We start from the raw sequence: 18,902 nt of genomic DNA, 5'->3' as shown, positions 1-18,902 counted from the left end.
ATGAGGCTTAAATAGTCAGTTGGGCATGCTGCTGCTGAAGTAGTCATGGCCTCCCAGGGCTGTAATCATGCTTATTGAGGTTCTAATAATGCCTGTCTAGATATGTTTGGCTGCTAAATATGTCAGGACAGGTGTAATTAGAGCCTGAATAGGCGTGTTTAAAGCCTGGGGTGCCATGACTACTTTAGCAGGCAGCATGCGTGGTGACTACTTGAATATGCCTGGTGACTACTTGAGCCTAATTTACATACTACGTGTGACATTTATAAAAAAAAATTCTCATCACTTAAAGATTTGCCAGCAGACATCCAGTCATGGTAGGAGACATGATATTAACCTACATGTTGTCACTCGTTATACAGGGTAAAACTTAGTGACAAGTTCCCTTTAACTATTTCCTTTCGGCCCAATCTGAAGCTTATTAACTGCCTTTTAAAAATGAGTCATCATTTGACTCTTTAGAGCTAAACAACATCCGCAGCATGTCTGGCCAATGTAAATGTGCTGGAGAAACAATAATCAATTAGACCAGTGATTACTATAGCAGAGAGTCATGGGAGAAAATCACTTCTCGCACAGCAATACATGAAACAGTAACATTGCCAGATGGTTTAGCACTGAGTAGAATTCATTTCACAGGAGAAATGTTTTTAAGGCGGTAACAATTCACACTGTTTAGCTAAAAGTATTTGTTTCTCTACTGAAGCCTGGAAAATCCCAATTCTTGACCCCCTTGCATCACCGATAGCTCAGATCTGATAAGGCCACTGGTTATTTGGAAATTTAATTAAAGCTGAACAAAGTCCATAAGCAATCTTTGGTAATTATAACCTGGCCACAGTTATCCCCATTACATCAAGCTGGATAATACCGGGGTTTATAATTCAATATTTTGAAATGCTGTTAAGCCTGGCCATTAAAATGACAGGCAATTATACTTCAAGATGATGTGCATAATTTTTCTGTTTCTATAGAAACTATGATTTATAAAAGCAGATGTTCAAATGAAATGTAGAGTATTATGTTTACATTATTAGTTACTTTAATGTTCTATAACAGTCAATATTTGTATAGTAATAAAGTAAAATATGCCACAATAATAATAAAAAAAAAGGCTTGACATAACGACTAATATGGACATTTATCAACGGGTTTAGTCAGGTTTTCTTTACTATAATTGTCGCAAAATTGTCGCAACTGCGACTACACGATTTTTCGTGCGACATTTTGACTGGAAAGCGAGAAAAGCACGTTTTCCTAAAATTTACTATGTAGTAATAATTTTAAAATGGACTACGGGTAGTCAGGTATTTATTAACTGCGACAGTCGCAACTGCGCAAAAAAAAGTCGCAACAGCGTTAAAAATTGACTAAATTTACTCCAGCTCAAACATGAAGCAGAAAAAGCTACTACCAAAGTAAAAAAGCAAAAATTGCTTACGTGAAAGAAAATTATCAACAGGCTGAAAACAGTTGATAAATAAGTCACACATAAGCAAAAAAAAAGTAAGGAAAAAATTACTAAAAAAAAGAATACATAAGCAAACATTGATAAATGTCCCTCTATATGTGTAAAATGTGAATCTTTATACAATAAATTATTTTCAATATTATTTTTTTACATATCTTACACATATTACACAACGCTGTACACTGTTCACTAAAATTGGTCCCCATCCTCTTTGGGGCTCAGAATCTAACTCTCCTATCAGTACATTTTTGGAGTCCGGGAGGAAGCAGAGGAAACCCACACAACCACAGGGAGAACTTATTATTATATGGTATGTTTCAAGGTTTACTTTTCTCTTCTAATTATCTTGATAATATGTTTTTATATTGCTTTGTGCTCGAAATTCCTAACACATACACATTAAAACAATATTTTGACTACCTTCAACTGTCATTAGATATAGTAAACTGGATCTTTTTCATACATTAAAATCAACACTAAAACAGCATGCAAACAGCTCCTCAGCTACTTTTAGTGGTGGGTGTATGCAGCTGGACATTATTTTCTCTCTTTATAAACAGGATTTCTGACTTCTGTAAAGATAAAGGGGGTGATTTATCAAAACCTGTGCAGAGGAAAAGTTGTCCAGTTGCCCATAGTAACCAATCAGATCGTTTCTTTCATTTTTCACAGGCCTTCATGAAAATAAAAGAGGCAAGCTGATTGGTTGCTATGGGCAACTGGGCAAGTTTTTCTCTGCACGGGTTTTGATAAATCTCCCCCAAAGTGTACCTGTAGTCTTAGCTGACATTTTTAGGACAAGATGCCCTGTGTGTCAACCTGAGGAGAAGCACTTTTTCTGGCCATTGTTTGACTTGTGTTTGATATATTCTCTAGATTTCTACTCTCCAGATTTCATCTCTAATATTCAATTACCCGTAGCTAGCGAACCTAACCATCTAAGTTGGCTTCCAAACACTGTACACAAATGAAGGAATACTGTTCTGTTATCACTTCATAATATACTCTAAATAAGCAAAAGCAGCATGGAGAATATTATAGAGCAGTATTTTATACTCAAAATAAGTTTATTAGTCATGTTGCTTTTGTTTCTATCTGTCCACTTCCCCTCTCATCTCCTTTTTGGCTCTCCTATTTCCATAGACTTGTATGGACAGCATGTTATCTGACCTATCTGTGAGCTGCTAATTAGTCTTGTAAACCCAAGATGGATTTGAGAAGTTTTTCAGAGTGAACGAAGGTTTGTGCCCTCTTTTTTGACAAATGAAAGTTTAAAACTGATTATTCCCTATGGCTTATTCATTACTTTACTTTCAACCTACATTTGATCTACCCTCTATAATCTTAAAAGCTATTGAAGCATAATAAGCTAGTTGTTTGACTATAATGAATCAGTCCTTGTCCTAGATTTAATTTAGAGATGTTTTATAGATGTTTGGTGCTAACACTCTGCACATATTACTCTTCTATTTCATTTGCATAATACAGAACATATCTAATGATACATTAAGTGCATGACTTTGTAACAAGACGTCTAGACAGTATGGTGGTGAAAGTGTACATTTAAAATAAAACCTTGAAGCAAATGTTTAGATCTTAACCTAATTTTATAGTTTGCAAAAAGATATGTGAAGCCACATGAAATGCGAAAAAGTGTTTTACACTTATTTTACATTGAACTTGCATTTGGATCAGTAATGTTTTATAGTTTTAAGCTAGATTTACAATTCTGCTGCTTATAACTGAAACAGCAAGTTTGGTGACAGATGTGCGTCACACAGCTTAGCTAGTTAACATAGTTTTATTGACAATATCTGTGTAAACCCGAAACTTGTTCATATGTAAAAATACACCTAAAACTATGCTTCCAGTAATTTTCTTAAAAAGCCTCTATGGATACATGCCTCAGTGTGTAAATTCAAGCTGCAGATCTCAAATTTAAAACAAAAATTTATATTGCTCTATGCTGATCACTATATTGCCATATTGACTTACATGCTAGATTCATTTTAAGAAAGGGTGAAGGACACCTAAATAACTGCAGACTTATACTTCCTCTATGCTGAGAACAAGACCAAGAGATAGAATGCTAAAATAGTTTTAATATCATAGCAACGTAGTAACATTATTGGTAAGTAAAAAAAAAAAAACCAATAACTATCTATTTCAGCGTGTTCTCCGGCAAGAGACAACCAAAGTAAAGAAACCCCATGAGGCAGAAGCCAATTTTCTTCATCTTAGAGGAAAATTTCTTCAATCCAAGCCACTTTTAAACTATTTTATTGAATTACCCATCACATCTTCCTCTGGCAAGAAGTTCCATGGTTGCACTGCTCTTAGAGTAAAGAAACCCCTTTTAGGTAAATCTTGAAACATTCCTGTAGACATGGCGATGTCATTTGATATATGTATTTACAGTATGTTAATCATATAGGGAATTATTTGGAAATAAAATGATTTGCATATTTTTGTCCTATGGTACTTTGTCTAAAAAAATGTCTCCCTACAAACAGTACCCCACTTTCCAACGAGCTGTATATCAGGCATATCTGTAGCCAAACAGTACCCTGTGCTCTGTACTAAAGTAAAGTTGTCTAAGAACTTTGTGAGGGAAGGAGGAAAAACAGGTTAGTGTAATGTGTGCTTGCAGGTTTGTGCCAAGGGTCTGTGACCAGGCTTGTACCTTCATTGGCCGATGATGACAACTGATTTAGGTTAGTGATTAAGGAAGGAGAAGACTGCAGCACCCATGGCTTTAAAGAAGATGGTCCTACAAAGGGGCTTCTCATGAGGAGTACAATGAAAGACACACTTCTCCCTTCATGTCTCAGAAACCTCTGTACCTGTAAATAATATGGATCAGTTTTCATGGTTCTTCATTGGAGAGCTATTCTGTAACTGACATAAACGTGTACGAAGCTACAAAAAAGCATATCTCTGCACTCAGAGTCTTTGTTTAATTCCAAGAGCATGCTTATTACAATGTCTCTTTATACCGTTTTAATTTTTACCGGCAAATACACATATTAGCAGCTATGGTAATTTCCAATACTTAAGCACTCGTTTTATTTGCTCTGTTGGAAAGAAGAAAACTGGGATTTCTTTGTCTGATATTTGAGATCATTTGCTCTGAAACTAAAGACTCTTTTCTGCTCTCCTTACCACAGTTATTAATTCAAGTGAAAACGCAGTATTTTCCATATAGCAAATGGAAATGTTTCTATTATTTGTTTTTTTCTTACTTTTCTACAATGAAGTGGAACAATATTTTCCAAATGTATTTTCCTCTACTTCTGTTTCTGTCAAAAAATTACCTTCCCACTCTTCCACAGGGCTTCTGGGGTTTGTTTTGGCACCAACAGGAGCATTTGTGTTGCCCTGGCGATCAGTTCTGCCGAATGTAGGGCTTCCTGTCAGGACAGATGCCTGTGATTGGTACTACTGCCTCATTAGCATTCCTAAACTTGCCTGATATTGTTACTGAGGCCTCACTTGGGCCTGGGTCAGCTGCTTTGACATTGACATACTCCCTTGCTTTGACCCTACCTGTTATCTACTTTGTTTGTGATTCTTATTTAACTGTGATGTTCTCTCCTGGTTCTAACCTCTGGCTTACTTTCCGATGCTATTCTGGTTTCTAATTTTGTCTTTGACATGATTGGTTCTGACCAGGTCTGTCTCGCTTTACTTATTTGTTTTTAACCGTTCACCTAGTTAGTATAGGGGCCAAAGGAATTGCATACTCTATTTTGCTCTCGTCTGAGCATCAGAGAGTGGGCATTTTAGTATCCCTCTTCCAGGGAAACTGACAAGAAAGGGCATTCTCACTCCACACTTAGCTAATTGTATGAAAAATGCCGACAGAGCTGCATTTTCTGAGTCCTAGTAAGTTTTCCTCTGTGGGACCTAGACCTGTTGAGGAATATTGCGATGATTTACGCAAGTGGTGAGCTGCTTCACAATGGAATGATCATGCTTAAAGATATCGGGTCTTTCAGGACCTTTCTGATACACTAAATTACTTCCCCTTACTCACTTGATGAGGTCATGACACTTGCAATATGTTTGGACTACTGTTTGAGGGAACATAGAAGAAGATGCTCCTCCACTCTTGTTCCTCATTTTACTCCAGACAACTCAACAGTTTCTTCTAAACCACCTGTGACTACTGATGAACCTATGCAACCTATGCTACATGTATCTAAAGGATCCACGGAAACTATAGCTTAGGTAGGGACCTTACATGTTTTGATGAGTCAATTAGAGACTTTCTTCATGATTTTTCTAAGGCTAATTCTGATTGTTAGGAGGCTTAGACCTAACATCTGAAATCAAATTTAATGAAACAAATAGAGATGAAGAAAAATCCAGCACTCCAATAGGATATATATATATATATATATATATATATATATATATATATTAAAAAAAGGAGGTGACTGCAGCACACCGGCGTATCCAGTAAAAAGTTGTAGCTTTATTCCATAGATACAATGACTACGTTTCTCTGGTCTCACACCACCATTATCATTATCAATGGTGGTGTGCGAGCACAGAAACATAGTAATTGTATCTATGGAATAAAGCTACAACATTTTACTGGATACGCCGGTGTGCTGCAGTCACCTCCTTTTTTCTATCTACCTAATTGGACCAAGGACCGGGGCCCCTGTAACTGCTTGCACCTACCGCTTATTTTTGCTATTCTGGTGTGCTGTTCTTCCTTTATTTTGTGTGTGTGTATATATATATATATATATATATATATATATATATATGTGTGTGTGTGTAAAAAATGGGGGAACGGCACAGTAGAATAGGACTTAAAGTCCAAATCGGGTGCTCAGCTTTCACAGGTTCAAACTCCAAACCCTTCTTAAACACCTCCAAAAAAGGAAAGCGGCACTCCAATAGCAGAAAAAAGGTGTATTTATTCACCCATCAAGTCAAGTGCGACGTTTCAGCCTCACAATGAAGCCTTGAAGAAGACCGCAGCACTCCGGGAGTAGGTGAAATATTAGGTAGCTTTTATTCCATCTAGATAAAGGCAACGTTTCGGCTGCATTCCTGCAGCCTTTTTCAAGCAAACACACAGTTTACATAGGGTGATATAAATATGGTGGAGACTGTGACATCATCATTGCATCACAAATTTGCATATCAATCATAACAACGGTGAAAAACATAGGCGATTGGGCGATCGATAAACAGGTGTACAGGAACATATCTACAGTGGTACAGGTGATATCCATATCAGTGAGTAACAACATGTTAATCAAACATATAAACAGAAATAGAGCATTATTTGAATAAAAAAGTAACATACACAGACGGAAGCTCTGGGCGGAACCTGCTTGATGTGCATTGCAGTCGCCAGCTACGTCATCACTTAGTGACAGACGCGTCCATGGCGTGCGGGGAATAATCAGAAACTCAGGAGATCAACCAGAAGCGTGCAAAGCAGCTTTGTGTGAGCAATTGGGAGCAATTATTAGAAAATGGAAGACATACAAGACCACTGATAATCTCCCTCGATCTGGGGCTCCACACAACATCTCACCCAGTGGTGTCAAAATGATCACAAGAATGGTGAGCAAAAATGCCAGAACCACACGGGAGGGCCTAGTGAATGATCTGCAGAGAGCTGGGACAAAAGTAACAAAGGTTACCATCAGAAAGCATTTGGATGATCCAGAAGAGCATTGAGAGAATGTCATATGGTCAGATGAAACCAAAGTAGAGCTTTTGGTAAAAACTCAACTTGACGTGTTTGGAGGAGAAGGAATGCTGAGTTGATTCCAAAGAACACCATACCTACTGTGAAGCATGGGGGTGGAAACATCATGCTTTGGGACTATTTTTCTGCCAAGGGACCAGGGTGACTGTTCCGTGTAAATGAAAGAATTAATGGGGCCATGTATCGTGAGATTTTGAGTGAAAACGTCCTTCCATTAGCAAGGGCATTGAAGATAAAACATGGCTGGGTCTTTCACCAATGATTCCAAACACACCACCCAGGCAACAAAGGAGTGGCTTCGTAAGAAGCATTTCAAGGTCCTGAAGTGGCCTAGCCAGTCTCCTGATCTCAACCCCATAAAAATCCTTTGGAGGGAGTTGAAAGTCTGTGTTGCCTAGCAACAGCCCAAAAACATCACTGCTCTAGAGGAGATCTGAATGAAGGAATGAGCCAAAATACCAGCAACATTGTGTGAAAACCTTGTGAAGACTTACAGAAAACGTTTGACCTCTCTCATTTCCAACAATGGGTATATAGCAAAGTATTGAGATGAACTTTTGTTATATACTAAATACATATTTTCCACCATATTTTGCAAACAAAATCTTTAAAAATCAGAAAATGTTGTTTTATGGAATTTTTTTCTCATTATGTCTCTAATAGTTGAGGCATATCTATGATGAAAATTACAGGCCTCTTTCATCTTTTTAAGTGGGAGAACTTGCACAATTGGTGGTTCACTAAATATGGTACTTTTTTGCCCCACTGTACCCTTGTGCTGCTAGCAGGAGGATTCTAATAAGCTCAGCAAGCTGAACCACACCCAGAGCACTGATGCGTAGTCCCAGCAACAGAATAAGCAACAGGGCTTGAGAGAATTAACCCTATGGGTTCTGGCAGGACCAGTCATCACAGTTTGTTTCTGACTTCCCAGCAGGGATTGTAGTGGGGGGGCTTGCTGGTTGAAACAGATAGTTCAAGCAGCTGGGGACAGTGGTTTTGGGTGAGTATAATGCTGCATTGTTATATGACCGTTCCACTAACAAAATGACTCCAGTGCACCTAAATTAAAAACATTGCAACAGTCTTTATTAATAATCCCCAACCATTTTGTGTCAACAGCTGCTATGTAGATCTATGCATCTTTTGACTAACATTCTCCTTTTAGTTCCCTACTTCTTCATTCATATTATAAATTAGCAAGAAAAGACAAATGAAAGACAGCAAAATTGCAGATTTAACTGTAATCTGTTAGTGTGGAGATGCATCAATCTGCACATCATCTGACTTTTTAGCATGGAAATTTCTGATATACTTAAACTACATGGCTACTGAACATAATATAATATTGTAAACATAAAAATATTTAGATTTCTGTGCATCTTTACATTAATATGCAGTTTACCTAGTGACATAAGTTATACACTTGATCAATATAAATTACTTACTATAGACCTGCTTCAACACATCAAAAACATACCTCCCACTTAAAGCTCTTTATCCCCTTCCTGACCCCCCCCCCCCCCCCCCACACACACACACATTTTCCTAAATTTTTATTTTTATTTTACCTTCTAAATCCCACAATTTTTTTTCCACTGACAGAGATGTATTAGGACTCGTTTTAAAGGGACAACTTGTGCTTTTCATTGTCAGCATTCATTTTACAATATAATGGATTACAAAAAAAAAAATGTATGCATCACAATGCTTTGGGAGAGCTCATTTATTGTGCCATGAACTTTCATTTGTACTAGTAACTTTTTGCATAGTCTTGCAATTTTGATTACTCTTTATTCAACATTTTATGGGATGTGATGTGATCAAAACTCAGCAATTTTTTAGTTTGGATATTTTTTTGCAATTACATTAGGGCTAAAGTCCTGTGGGAACATGTAGGAACTGAGTTTCTGCACTTTTTCCTACAACAGGAACACCATTCCCTTTAGCAGGACTAGCCCTTGAGTGGAAATATTGGGAGAGTGCCCACACTTTTTTTTCCCCTGGACTTGAATCCTAGTTTACACTATTGACCGTGTGGGATCAGAAGTGTAATGTCTTAATAGTTTATACAATTGACACATAGTGATACCAATTACGTTTTGTCAGCCCTGACGAAGCAAGACAAGCGAAATGAAATGTTTGTTGGCTGGACATTGTGCCAGGTTACATTCTCTCATTTATGTTTGCTGGGGTGTTTGTGAGTAAAAAAAAAAATATTTTTTCCCATATTGTGTGGTTACCATTCTAGGTACCAATAATTTGCCACCTTTTATTTCTGCTCTCTTTCCAACACCTTGGATCTACTGATTTGTACCTGTCATGATGTAAATGGTTGCCTGTACAGTCTATGGAAAATATTTATCAAAACCTGTCCAGAGGAAAAGTTGCTGAGTTGCCCATAGCAACCAATCAGATTACTCCTTTTATTTTTTTTAAAAGGTCTCTAAAAAATGAAAGAAAGGATCTGATTGGTTGCTATGGGCAACTCAGCAACTTTTCCTTCAGACAGGTTTTGCTAAATCTCTCTCTATGAGTGTATCCCCAGTCATATTTTATATTTAGATTTTTTGATACATAACAATAATAAAACTTGATTCATATTTATCATATATTTTTTGTTATCGGAGCTTTTATTTTGGGGTCTATTACCGTATTTTTCGCCCTATAGGACGCACCGGCATATAAGACGCACCCTATTTTAAAGGTGCAAAATCTAGAAAGAAAAGATTCTGAACCCAACAGTGATCTTCAACCTGCGGACTTCCAGATGTTGCAAAACTACAACTCCCAGCATGCCCGGACAGCCGTTGGCTGTCCGGGCATGCTGGGAGTTGTAGTTTTGCAGCATCTGGAGGTCCGCAGGTTGAAGACCACTGGATGGGAGGTAGTACTCATGTATCCCCGCCGCTCCGGACCCGTCACCGCTGCCCTGGATGTCGCTCCATCGCTGTCAATGCGTCCCTGTGGTGTCCCCAATACGCCGGACGTCTTCTTCCCCGGTATCCACTCTCTCCGTTATCACATCGCCGTCATCATGTCGCTACGCACGCCGCTCCTATTGGATGACAGTGATGACTTGATGACGTCAAAGGAGAGCACCGGCCATGAAGGGGATCCCAGCACGGAGTAGACACAGAGGTGGCAGGTAAGTTCCCTCCCGGTGTCCTGTAAGCTGTTCGGGATGCCGCGATTTCACCGCGGCAGTCCCGAACAGCCTGACTGAGCAGCTGGGTTAGTGTCACTTTCCCTTCAGACGCGGCGGTCAGCTTTGATCGTCGCGTCTGAAGTGTTAATACAGGGCATCACCTCGATCTGTGATGTCCTGTATTAGCCGCGAGTCCCGGCCGTCGATGGCCGCAGGGACCGCCGCGATAGGTGTGTGTATTCGCCGTATAGGTGTGTGTATTCGCCGTTTTGGGGAAGAAAAAGTGCGTCTTATACGGCGAAAAATACGGTATTTTGAATTTGAATTCGAAGATATGGTAGCCCCGCACATTACCGTTTGAAGTGCTACCCTTCTGCTCTCACTAAGCAGAAGCTGCCTGGGTGGTATATTCCTTTTTCAATTGCTTCTTTTCAAGCCATAAAAATAGTATAATGAAGTAAAATTACCTGAATTATTTCCAAAAATATAACTCATACTGCAATAGGCAGGGTCCAACTGCTACTTAAAATGAATGTATGCGCGTATGAATGGAATCTACTGTAGTCCTAACAAAGGAAACCGCTTTTTTTCTGAATGTAGTGAGCTGTGAATTCTCTTTTATAGAGTGGAGCAGATGTTTTTCTGTTAGCTGGAAAATTATACAGGGTTTAAACAGATTTATTTTCCTCAGAGAAGATCTACGAAAGATTAAAACATTATGCCACTTGTAGAAAATAAACAGACTTTTTTTGTGTAACAGGATAAGCACTGCATTATTCAATGGTAAATTAACTTTCAATTACCTGAACCTTACAGAATACTGTCCTTAACATAATCAGCCGTGCATTATTCCTAATACACGGGATGTGAGTCTGCAGTGTCGTGCCCAATTATGTATTTTACAATACCCACAGTTGTCTCTTCTAGAAGAAAACAATATGTACAGCTTAGCAATCAATTAGCAATTCATTCTTTTTATGTTACGCCACCGACTGTCAGTAACACTGTTACAGTAACTCATTTGATGCTGGCGCGGGCTGCTGAGCCTGTACAGCTGTCAGGCTGCTTCACGTGTATCTATCTATAGCTATTCTTTTGAACAGAGCCCACCCACAACTTCTATTTCAATTAGCGGCTCCTTAAAAAGTGTAATGAAAGCAGCTGTTAAAAAACACTCTAGCTTCCATGAAACAGTGCAAAGCCAAACTGTAAATAGCACATTGTAAATCCCTTGTCACCGACGCTGTCAGCTCCTCCTGGGATCACACAGGCCATAGACAGTCAGCCCCATCTGTCAACATGCCTCTGGAGGTTGACCTTAGCTCAGTCCATGGTCAATGTTACATTACATCATTCATTGTAGCCCATGCCTCAGCATTAATTGACAGGACAAAGCCAAATGATTGATAGGATTGACTAGCCTTGTCTTATACCAAAGGTTGGCTTGGTCTGTACACTATTCACAATGATGGACCCTTCAAAATTTAATACTGATACTCCTTAAAGGGGTACTTCCATGGAAAACTTTTCTTTTTTTAAATCAACTGGTGCCAGAAATGTAAACAGATTTGTAAATTACTTCTATTAAAAAAATCTTAATCCTTCCAGTACTTTTTAGGCACTATATACAACAGAAGAAATGCTTTTCCTTTTGGATTTCTCTGATGTCACGACCACAGTGCTCTCTGCCGACCTCTGCTGTCCATTTTTGAAACTGCCCAGAGCAGGAGAAAATCCCGATAGCAAACATATGCTGCTCTGGACAGTTCCTAAAATGGACAGCAGAGTACAGTGGTCGTGACATCAGAGAAATCCAAACAGAAAAGCCTTTACTGTAGTATACAGCCCATAAAATGTATTGGAAGGATTAAGATTTTTTAATAGAAGTAATTTACAAATCAGTTTAACTTTCTGGCACCAGTTGATTAAAAAAAAAAAAAAAGTTTTCCACAGGAGTACCCCTTTAAGACATTCATTGATGGCTATCATTGTGAAAATATTACACCAGCATTACATTCACGAAGAACTCAGGCAAAAAGAAGTGTTTAACCTTCAAAGGATAAAATTGAAAGCGAAATTGACAACTGGTACACGCACGCTAAACTTAATACACAGGGTTCTAGAGCGGGTGAATTTGATTTCAGCGAGGCATCACTTACCGGTATCAGCCTGCATTGCTTATAGTCGACTTTGCGCAATGGAGGTGGGACCAAGTATACCCGGAATGCTAGGTCCAGTCTCAATTGTGCAAAGCCAGCTGAAGGCAACAGAGGCGAATACAATGGGTATCACACACTAAACTGGTGTATTGGGTTTAGTGTGGGTGAACCAGCTGTCATTTTCCCTTCAAAGGGAAGACCATCATAATGTAGAAGGGCTTTTTGCACACTGTTGTGGACAAATAGGATGCCTAATCCCAACTTATAGCAAAACATGGTTGAGTAGGACATACAGATCGAAGACAACCTCTGTCCATATTCTCTATGGTGGCATATTTGCAGATTGAGTTGAGTAGATTGAAAACTAATTTTGTGGGGGGAAAAATTCTGTATAACTTTTAAGTTATTCCTGTTAATCTTTGCTCATTCTGGGCTAAGAAGTCAAGTGGGTGGTTACTGACAGCTGTCTCTATGTGCACACATACACAGATAGCTGGCAATTGTTACGCTGAGCGCTCCGGGTCCCTGCTCCTCCCCGAAGCGCTCGCGGCGTTTCTCTCCCTGCAGCGCCCCGGTCAGACCCGCTGACCGGGAGCGCTGCACTGACATTGCTGGCGGGGATGCGATTCGCATAGCGGGACGCGCCCGCTCGCGAATCGCATCCCAAGTCACTTACCCGTCCCGGTCCCCTGCTGTCATGTGCTGGCGCGCGCGGCTCCGCTCTCTAGGGCGCGCGCGCCAGCTCTCTGAGACTTAAAGGGCCAGTGCACCAATGATTGGTGCCTGGCCCAATTAGCTTAATTGGCTTCCACCTGCTCCCTGGCTATATCTGATCACTGCCCCTGCACTCCCCTGCCGGATCTTGTTGCCTTAGTGCCTAGTGAAAGCGTTACTGTGTTTGTCCTTACTGTGTACTTGACCTCCTGCTATTGCCTTATTGACTACGATTCTTGCTGCCAGCCCCGACCTTCTGCTACGTCCGACCTTGCTCTTGTCTACTCCCTTGTACCGCGCCTATCTTCAGCAGTCAGAGAGGTTGAGCCGTTGCTAGTGGATACGACCTGGTTGCTGCCGCCGCTGCAAGACCATCCCGCTTTGCGGCGGGCTCTGGTGAAAACCAGTAGCAGCTTAGAACAGGTCCACTAGCACGGTCCCCGCCTATCCCTCTATGGCACAGAGGATCCACATCCAGCCTGCCGAATCGTGACAGTAGATCCGGCCATGGATCCCGCTGAGGTTCCCCTGCCAGTTGCCTCTGACCTCACTACGCTGGTCGCCCAGCAAGCTCGACAGATCGCCCAACAAGAGCACCAGCTGTCGTACTTGACCACCATGACACAGCAACTTCAGTCGCAGCTACAGCAGCTTCAGTCACAGCTACAGCAATTTCAGTCACAGCTACAGCAGCAACAACCATCTCCTCCGCCGGCTCCTGCACCTCTTCCGCAGCGAGTGGCCGCTCCTAGCCTCCGCTTGTCCCTGCCGGACAAATTTGATGGGGACTCTAGACTCTGCCGAGGTTTCCTGTCACAATGTTCCCTACATTTGGAGATGTTGTCGGACCAATTTCCTACTGAACGGTCGAAGGTGGCTTTCGTGGTTAGTCTCCTGTCTGGAAAGGCTTTGGCTTGGGCCACACCGCTCTGGGGCTGCGATGACCCTGTCACCGCCACTGTACACTCCTTCTTCTCTGAGGTTCGCAGTGTCTTCGAGGAACCAGCCCGAGCTTCTTCTGCCGAGACTGCCCTGCTGAACCTGGTTCAGGGTAATTCTTCAGTAGGCGAGTACGCCATCCGATTTCGTACTCTCGCTTCCGAATTATCTTGGAACAACGAGGCTCTCTGCGCGACCTTTAAAAAAGGCCTATCCAGTAACATCAAAGATGTGCTGGCCGCACGAGAGATTCCTGCCAGTCTGCATGAACTTATCCATTTGGCCACCCGCATTGACATGCGTTTTTCGGAAAGACACCAGGAACTCCGCCAGGAAAAAGACCTTAATCCCTGGGCACCTCTCTCACGGTATCCCTTGCAGTCTACCCCTGTGCCTCCCGCCGAGGAGCCTATGCAAGTAGATCGGTCTCACCTGACTATTGAAGAGAGGTCTCGCCGTAGGGATAAGAATCTATGTCTGTACTGCGCTAGTACCGAACATTTCTTGGTGGATTGCCCGATTCGTCCTCCTCGTCTGGAAAACGCACGCACGCAACCTGCTCATGTGGGTCTGGCGTCTCTGGGTACGGAGTCTGCTTCTCCATGTCTCACTGTGCCCGTACGGATTTCTCCTTCTGCTGACTCCTCCTTCTCTGCCGTGGCCGTCTTGGACTCTGGATCCTCTGGAAATTTAATTCTGGCCTCTTTGCTTGACAGCTACTGCATCCCGGTGATCCGTCTCATCAAGCCGCTCTACATTGCTTCAGTCAACGGAGTCAAGTTGAACTGCACTGTGCGTTTTCGCACAGTGCCTCTGCTTATGAGCATTGGACCACATCTCGAAAAGATTGAATTCTTGGTTCTGCCCGGCTGCACATCTGAAGTCCTTCTCGGTCTGCCATGGCTCCAGCACCATTCTCCCACCCTTGACTGGACCACCGGGGAGATCGAGAATTGGGGTCCTGCTTGCCGCAAGAAATGCCTCACGCCTGCTCCCAGCCCCGTCTGTCGGGCCTCAGTGTCCCCTCCGGTGCCTGGTCTCCCCAAGGCCTATCAGGACTGTGCCAAGCCTCACCCTCTGCCCTCCCTCCCCTTTCCCACTCCTTCTGACCGGTCTGCCCAGGACTTCACTGTCCCCCAGAAGGAGTCTCTACAATCGCTCCCAATGTCCTTGTCCCAGGTGGAGCGACTTCCCGACAAAAAGAGGGGGAGACCTAAGGGGGGGGGTACTGTTACGCTGAGCGCTCCGGGTCCCTGCTCCTCCCCGAAGCGCTCGCGGCGTTTCTCTCCCTGCAGCGCCCCGGTCAGACCCGCTGACCGGGAGCGCTGCACTGACATTGCTGGCGGGGATGCGATTCGCATAGCGGGACGCGCCCGCTCGCGAATCGCATCCCAAGTCACTTACCCGTCCCGGTCCCCTGCTGTCATGTGCTGGCGCGCGCGGCTCCGCTCTCTAGGGCGCGCGCGCGCCAGCTCTCTGAGACTTAAAGGGCCAGTGCACCAATGATTGGTGCCTGGCCTAATTAGCTTAATTGGCTTCCACCTGCTCCCTGGCTATATCTGATCACTGCCCCTGCACTGCCCTGCCGGATCTTGTTGCCTTAGTGCCTAGTGAAAGCGTTACTGTGTTTGTCCTTACTGTGTACTTGACCTCCTGCTATTGCCTTATTGACTACGATTCTTGCTGCCAGCCCCGACCTTCTGCTACGTCCGACCTTGCTCTTGTCTACTCCCTTGTACCGCGCCTATCTTCAGCAGTCAGAGAGGTTGAGCCGTTGCTAGTGGATACGACCTGGTTGCTACCGCCGCTGCAAGACCATCCCGCTTTGCGGCGGGCTCTGGTGAAAACCAGTAGCAGCTTAGAACCGGTCCACTAGCACGGTCCCCGCCTATCCCTCTCTGGCACAGAGGATCCACATCCAGCCTGCCGAATCGTGACAGCAATGATTGAGCAGAACCATCTATTTGACTAATTTACCAGGAATGAGCAGAGACTTACATGAATAACTAACAAGTTGTACTGAATCTTTGTCCATTAAGCCTTATGTTAGTCTACTCTGATTCATGCAGATTTTGGACTGCATTTTTTTCAGGTTTCCTTCAACTCTAGATAGAACATAGTAATAGTATTTTTTAAGTTGTAGCCCATATGAATATGCATACAATCTGAGTGCTCTGCCGGTTTTAAAACTTAATTATGAAATGCAAATATGGCTGGGTTCTCACTGAATTTGTGCCATATGTTTAGTGTGTATATCAGGAATGTATATCTCCTGACAAGTATTCTAAATATGTCCATAAGCTTCCATAACTAAATTGGGGCAAAAAGAGTGTCCTTTTGGCTTTTGTTTGGCTGGAATACATCAGTATACCACAAAAATATATAGAATGAAATAGCCTAACTATTTATATCAAGAATCCTCCTGAGGTATACCTCTGACTTTTTTATTTGGCTATGCTACAGGGGCTGTAAAGTTAGTGTAGTTCATAATATAGTGTCTGTACCTTGTGTGACAGTTTTCTCACAATTCTTATGTGATTTTCACCCCAATATTTATTTTTAACAGAATACAAGATGACTGTTGTCTCTGATTTTTCCCAGGTGGCAATGCGGCCGAGACCTGACTGACTAGTCAGCTGATGATAGGGAGCCTGTCTGCTTCAATGGGAGGAGGGATCGCTTGGTGGGAGAGAGATTAATCTGCAACCAATGCAACAGCTGTAGGCACCCTGATTGAAAACCACAGGTCTTTTGAATGGATGCAGCTCATTTAGGTTTCAATGGGTGGGGTGGCTGATGTGTGGGAGGGAGGAAAATGAAATTGTGGGATTTATAGTCAAAAAAGAAAAGTCAAACAGGAAATACACAAAAAGCTAGCCAGAGTGTTATGGTAATCTCTTGACATAGCCATTTATCCCCAAGACAAGCGCAGATCCTTCCTAAGCATGTCCATTACTGTCTGCCAGGTACGTACTAAAATCACCTTATGGTGGATAACCCCTTTAAGGCTAAAATGCATGTGATCTCAGTGCAAAAGTTTAGATCACATAGTCTTAGTCCTGTTGCATGCAAAGTTGCTATAGTGAAGTACAGGTGACCAACAGTTCAAAGGCCATGGTAAAGATGTCTGCAGACATCACCAGCAATTTAGATGAAGGGGCCATTAGAGATGTAACTTCACACAAAGAGATAGTTAGCGTAGCGCTCGCCGTTTCAGGTAACAGGCTCATCAATTTGAATCTGTTCATCCACGGAACCTAGTCGATCCTAGCAGGGAGGCGGCAGATGACTCCGGGGGGAGCTCAGACATCAGGGCTTCTCCTGGAGTCATCCGCCGCCTCCCTGCTAGGACCGACTAGGTTCCGTGGATGAACAGATTCGAATTGATGTGCCTGTAACCTGAAATAGTGAGCGCTCCGCTAACTATCTCTTTGTGTGAAGTTACAATGTATGCCGTCTGTTTTCAGCGTGTAGCGCCACCTTACTATCTCTACCTGTTTGGAGCTATTCATATTTTGATTAAAGTTTGTGAAGTGTGAGATTAACTGCAGTGGTGCTGGCTGTATATATTTGTATCTTGGTGAACACAGCCATTAGAGATGTAGTTCCCTAATATTGTCAGTCTCTATTTCATAGACGGGTTCTACAACATATAACCTACAGTAATTCCAGCATGTCCTTCTGCTGGGGCCTCCAGTTCTCATTTGTAATCTTCCAAGGAAAAAGTTCAATACCTCTGCAGCACCACTACAGGGGAAATGCTGCATTACATTGGGACTTTTGAGATGAATTAGATGTCTATTTAATGCACAGACATTAGATGGTACTCCAATGAGACACATACTTCAGGACACTTATAGATCAGGTACTGTTAATTGGTAGGGGACATAAAAAAAAATTCCCTTACAGAGAATGGCAGTATTTTATGTACAAATTTATGCCTACCATCCACAACAAACTGGTTGCAAAAAATGTGCAAATGTTTTTGCTCATTATGGACTAAAATCTGTCAAATAAAATGCATCACCAATTTTTCTGTGTGTGAACCTGGCCTGCGTAAAGTGTATTAAAAATTAGTTATTCCAAAATGAAGTTAATATGAGACGTAAAGCACAGCATGCAGAACACTTTCCTTCCCCTATTACTTCTCTGTGAAAGTTAATTCCACTAATTGCATTTAACAGTGAATTAGGACGTATAGCTCATTTACTTTAAAGCGTTTCTTTTAATAACTTCCAAATGCTGGTGTACAATGTAGTGCTTAATTATTGGCTGTTCTACAATTCTCAGACATTTAATAAATATATTTGTTAACAGCTGAAATGAAAATGAAGGGTTGGAAAATGTTCACACTGCTACTAAAGTCTAAGCTTTAATTATCGTACAGATGAGAGCGCCCAGATCTAAGAGGTGTCAGAGCTTTGGGTTAAGCTGATGAATACATTATACTACCTGTTCATATGCCAGAAAGATTTGCATAAAACGATCAAGGAGCATGTTTTATCTAAATAGTATATAATTTTGTTTTATATAGTGAGTTATGCAATTAAAGCAGCGCCTTAGGAAATTACTTTTTTAGATTCTGACTCAATCTTAGAACAAACTTGACTGGCTCACAAAACAGTTCTTGCATTACCGGCAGGAGACGTAAAGTCAGAAGCTTCAAACTGTAATCTAATAATAGACCAGATTTTCTAAGGTTTAAAATGCCCAAAAATAAACCTTTCATATTAA

General features: G+C 41.8%; 1 protein-coding gene and 1 long non-coding RNA gene across 8 annotated transcripts in view; one reads left to right on the top strand and one right to left on the bottom strand.

Annotated features, from left to right (window-relative positions):
* AUTS2 (activator of transcription and developmental regulator AUTS2) overlaps positions 1-18,902 on the bottom strand; it is a 1,469,010-nt gene that overhangs the window by 1,114,527 nt on the left and 335,581 nt on the right. The window lies entirely within an intron of this gene.
* Positions 104-3,893, top strand: LOC130355791 (uncharacterized). Its single transcript, XR_008888661.1, has 3 exons — positions 104-317; positions 2,615-2,711; positions 3,642-3,893. It is a non-coding gene; the product is annotated as an uncharacterized LOC130355791 (long non-coding RNA).

Source organism: Hyla sarda, chromosome 2 (assembly GCF_029499605.1).
Source record: "Hyla sarda isolate aHylSar1 chromosome 2, aHylSar1.hap1, whole genome shotgun sequence".
In the NCBI taxonomy this organism is placed as follows: domain Eukaryota; kingdom Metazoa; phylum Chordata; class Amphibia; order Anura; family Hylidae; genus Hyla; species Hyla sarda.
The sequence above is the reverse complement of the archived record's forward strand: the minus strand, read 5'-3'. Positions and strand labels throughout refer to the sequence as shown.